Raw genomic sequence first — 5,373 nt, 5'->3', positions numbered from 1 at the left:
CTGGAAGCACCAGCAGGAAGATGTGTTCAGTGTCATGCATTAAAAGAGAAATAGAGACCTAAGCTGTCTTCAGTAGCAGAATGAAAAAAGAGCGCAGATGGAGTCAGGACCCTGGGGAGAGCACAGTTGATAAGAACTTCAGTAGAATGGAGAAATATAATGAGGTATAGTCGAAGATGAAGGTCACAAGCCCACTTTGAAAGGGAGACATATTGGAGGAAGAATGTAGATAAGGCAGACAGAGGTGCAGGATAATTGGGAGGTTAGGCTTTGCCAGGTAACAAATATGTAGGGAGTAGAGCATTGCTATTCTTCAAGTATGACACACCAAGATCACCAGTAGTGTAGCGGTGATATGTAAGCGCAACTAATGATAACGTGCACCTGAGATGCATTTTCATAACCACGTGATTAGCTGTTTCTGCAGAAAAAGTAACTCATGATAACAATGTTGTGTTTATCAGATGTTTATTGATTATGTAAATGTATTACATATTCATGATTATAAGACTATAAAAGAAGCTGTTAGTTGCACTGTTAGTCAATTCTCAGATTCCAGTTCTTTAGAGCTGAGTGACCTTCCTCGCTTGATTTTCATTATATTAAAGTCTGTACTATTTTGTACTATTTTGCCAGCAGAAGTCGTGTCATCTTTTCTTACTTTTGGCAAAATGACTCAGACAAAAATTTTGACAGAATGGGTTTTATCAATGGGTCTCTCACCCTTAGTATTTCTCGTCTCATCCGTGGAAGCTCTTCTTCCATTACACCCAACAGTAAAGAAGTTGGTCTAGATGATTTACAAAGAAGGAACTAGTGCTATCAATTGCTGTGCAAGCATCCATAAAACAACCAACTCTTAACTCCGAAGTCAGTTGGAAACCAGAAAGTGGAAACCAGAAAGTGGTGTGAGGCAAAAAAATGTGATCCTTCATTTTTTTAACGCCTTCGTGTTTTGTCTTTTCTTCAGGATAGCTTTCAGTTGGGTTTAAAAGTATCTACTTTGAGAATCCAATTGTCAACCTTTAAATTGAATGATTAAAATTAAAGCTTTTAGAGGACATTGGGGAGGCAAAAATGATTGTGACTGATTTGCTATGAGCATTCTTAAAGGTTTCTTTGATTTTTATCACCTGTTAGATGTTTAATTCCTTGTTGGGAGTTCTGAAGAACCCTCATTGTCAACCCCCTGCATGCTATAGATTTAAGGCATCTTACTTTGAAGGCTTTTATTTCTAGTGTTAAGTACATTTGCCAAGAAGTTAAGAGGGATTTGCTTTTTTTAGTTGTAAACCTTCTGATCTCAGGTTTTTTTCTGATATAATTTTTCTGTTACTCTATCTTTCGTTTGTCCTTATTTTATCTTCTATAGGGCAGATTTACAAGCCCCGTGCGCCACATTTGCGCCGCCAGTGCGTCACTTCTGTGACGCGGCGGCATAAGCCATGCGCCACGTTGCGCCCTATTTACAACGTGACACATCTAGGGAGATGTGTCACGTTGTAAAGCCCTGCGCCACATGAAACCTGCGTCAGGTTTTTTGTGGGCGTTCTGGCGCGTGGGGGGGGGGGGGCGTTCCGTTGCAGGAACGCCTTGGAAAAGTGCCTGAGCGAAATCTACAAGATTTCACTCTGTCATTTTTTCAACGCCGCTGAGTCAAAACCTTGCAGCTGCTTGAAGCAGGCGTAAGGCGTGACGCACCATGTTGAGGATAGGCCAGGTTGGAACAGTGCTGGAGTTGCGTCGCGCCCGTGACACAACTCCAGCACTGTGCCAACGTTAAGCCGGCAGGTGCGACACACATCTGTTTATCCTTGCGCCATGATGCTCCACATTGGTGGCGCAAGGGTAAACTTGCGTCACGCATCTCTCCTGGCGCATCCCTGCTGATTTAAAGGGATGCCCAAGGAAACGTAAATCTTAGTTCCATGCAAATCAGAATATTTTGGCTGAAGCTTTTCCATTTCCAAGAAGGAATGTTAGTGAATGTTAGCAGGGCTCCCTCCATTTATTTTGGAAAGATGTACTCCTTTTATTAGTCAGATGCTCTGTTTGGAAATTTTGGTCCACCGAAATAGAGCTTCGAGCCTCGACCCATACTCCCAGCCGTGGATAAAATCCTCTATATCCTCCGTTTACCAGATTCAGGGACTTTCTTGTCCATTACATGTTCAGCGTGATCCACACGAGGATTGGCTTTCTCTTGGGCAATTTCACGGTAAGCATCTTTGTTGGTGGTCCGTAGGGTAGCTACTTGGCCTACTCCTTCAACTTTTGTTAGAAACTACAGACTTTCACATGATGGTCCGGGTGACTTCTTGTTTTAAAGTTCTCTCTTCTATGAAGTATTACACAAGAATGCTATTTAATAAGGAGTGGACAGAGCAAGAAAGTGGACAAAGCGGTAGTGTTTCAAGTGCTTCCCGGCAATTAGATAACTGTGAGTCTTTTATTCCATGTTCTGGTGGTTACATCTCTCTTACCCACCCACGTTTTGGTTTCAGGCCGATTAGGATTGGAGGACTGTCTTCAAGTGACTGTGCTATGTGTGTAAATTATAGTTCTGCGATGTGCATGCAGGATTTGTTGAAATGTTTTTTTCATAGAGCTGCAACTTGTAAAACCTATCAGCAGGCATACAAGCCTCATGAAGCAATGACCGTAAAATGGAAGAAAGAGACATAGAAATACCGGCAAGTCATTGAAACGCTATTACATAAGTAGCTAAATCAGTGCTAACTCACTTTGCTGAATCTCTTTTCACAGAAGGTAACCCCACCACTAGTATTTACTCGTTAACATCTATTCTACATTATAAACAAAAAAGGTTTGTTACACGTGTTTAGAAACTGTCCTACAACCCATATTCTTCATTATGTAAAATACTAACTCATTTCTAAATGGCACAGACAGCAAAGTAAATGCAAAATGAATTGGCCCTGTCTGTTTTTCACCAGCGCAATGCTTCTGTAACATGGTCAGGATCCGCTGTGGTTGGTGGTTTCTCTCTTGCAACAAGGTGCCATTGGCCATTAGACCAGTCCCTGGGCGCCATGTGTTCTAGCAGGCGCTGAAAAGTCTGATTTACCAAGATGTCGTACTTAATAGTCAATCCTGCTTTAATGTCTTCTTTTCTTGGCTCCAGACAGTCAGGTACTGGGCGACCTAGAAAATTTAGTGCCATATAAAATTAAATGTAATTAGCAGCCCCCACAGAAGGAAACCAAACCAAATTCCTAGGCAGATACTAGATGTTCGATGGCAGGAAAAGCAAGCAAACAAACACCACATGACTAGCGATGGCCCTTGAGAGAAATGATAATTTTATTTTTTTCTGACGAAAAAATAACACCTTTCTTCATCTTGGAGAATAACCAACTAGAAAAGCATATATAATTATCCGGTCTGCGAGGAAACGTTCAATCGAAGGTCTGTTGGTGACTCGCTAACACAAACCACAGAATAAAAATGCCATTAATGTGCCACCTCCCTGTAATTTTCACAAATTTGTTCGTGTACTACTCCTACACCTGTCATGAGTTACAAACCATCCGCTGTTTAATTCGAGTGAACACGTCTTTGAGAATACCACAACAAGCTCCCAGGGGCACAGTCCACAGCAGCCCTGATGGTGTGATGTGAAGCTGGCCATGTTCCCTGGCAAACTTGTCAACTTACCACTGCATTGCTAGTGCCAGGCACCGAAAGAACACAGCGCAGCTCGCTCTCATGCAGCAAGCCGCCTCAATTTCAGCAAAGAAAGCAGCGGTCATGGAACTTTTCTGAACACTCTACAGATGAGCAGGAACACAGCCGCGTGGAGGCTTTGCGTCTTCTTCCACGTCATCCAATCTTGCGGGCAAGGGCTCTGCGTTGTCGCCTGAAGGGAAATCTACCGTGTAACGCTGGAAGCCCGAAATGCCCCGCGGCACACTAGGGCAGTTGTCATCAGCGTGTTGAGGTAAAAGGGCAGGTTTTTCCCATGGGGAGTGCTACAGCTGAAATCTAATGTTTAAAAAAAGACAAATGCAATGATTGTGTGTGGTACAGCAGGCCTGCTGCATAACCAGAAAGGGCGTGGCCACGGAGCCTTCCAGAGCTCCAGGTTAAACAGTGCTATTTCTATGCATTAATATATTGTTGGACTCATTAATTATAATACGAGATTATTTTGCCCCATGGGCTGCTATGCTGTACAGTCTTTTTTTGTTTGCTATTTCTGAAAGAATATTGAGATTCACAGAGCATAGACAGTATTTGATCGCTTAGGGCTTTTCGGATCTCATAAATAATATACATCAAAATGAATTTGTTTGAATCCTGAAAATCGTTGGTTGATTGCTTTTTTAAAGTACCTAATTCGATAACCAAAAGGGTGTCATGCCATTACACAGAAGAAGTAAAAAAAAGAAAAGTGATGGGTGAAATGGTTGAATTAATCTCAGCCACTAGTAATTACTAAGCCGCTTCCCGGTCCATAGTTTTTTGCCCATTATGACACCTTAGATTAGACCCAGCTGTATGTAAATCAGTCTTAGTACAGCTCCATTAGGAACAGTCCAACCAGAACTACCAAGCCAGGTCCTCGCCGAACTAATAACCTAAGAACAGTTTATCCCCAGCTGGGGCTCATCAGTCAAGTGCAGTTTGGTTCCAGTGGCACTGGGGTTGGCTGGGATGTGGCCCGAGTAATTACCAGTGGCTAGGGATTAATTCAAGCATTCCATCCATCACTGTTTTGCATAATTCAGTATGACACCTACACCGTATATGCAACTGTTATGCCCAGATGTGAGTCGCATGCCCTTTTTGCCACTGGAACCAAGAGGCATTAAGGCAAACCTGGTTTTGTGTTGCTTGAGTTCTGGTACAGGATGTACCTGGCCTGGCAATTTGGGCTAAACTGTTCTTACTGGAGCATGGTCAAGACCGATTTGCAAATGGTTGGGTCTAAGCTGAGGTGCCTTGGTCTTCTAAATAAGGATGGACTGGGATGCAGACCCAAAGTAATTACTAGTGGTTGAGATTATTTCCGGCATCCATCCAAAGGAGTGACCCGTGCAGGTAAGAGCGACGGAACGATGGGGTGGTGGGGCTAGGGCTTGACAGACAAGCAGGGAAAATTCTATATTTCTTTAATTTTCCCTCGTTGTCGTTTGTCGAGTCCACCCCCGCACCACTGCTCTTACCTACACAGGCTACTCCTCTCCATCCATCACTTTTTGTATACTTGATATGCAGGAGAAGTCACCAAAAAAAGAAAATCAATAGCAGTACAAGAGAAAACAAAAGAAAGTGAACAAATTAGTGCCCAGTTTTCTTTACAGAACAGTAACATTCAACATTCAATTCGTAAGTTGGAGTGAAATTTGT

Source organism: Triturus cristatus, chromosome 3_2 (genome assembly GCF_964204655.1).
Source record: "Triturus cristatus chromosome 3_2, aTriCri1.1, whole genome shotgun sequence".
Lineage (NCBI taxonomy): Eukaryota > Metazoa > Chordata > Amphibia > Caudata > Salamandridae > Triturus > Triturus cristatus.
The sequence above is the reverse complement of the archived record's forward strand: the minus strand, read 5'-3'. Positions refer to the sequence as shown.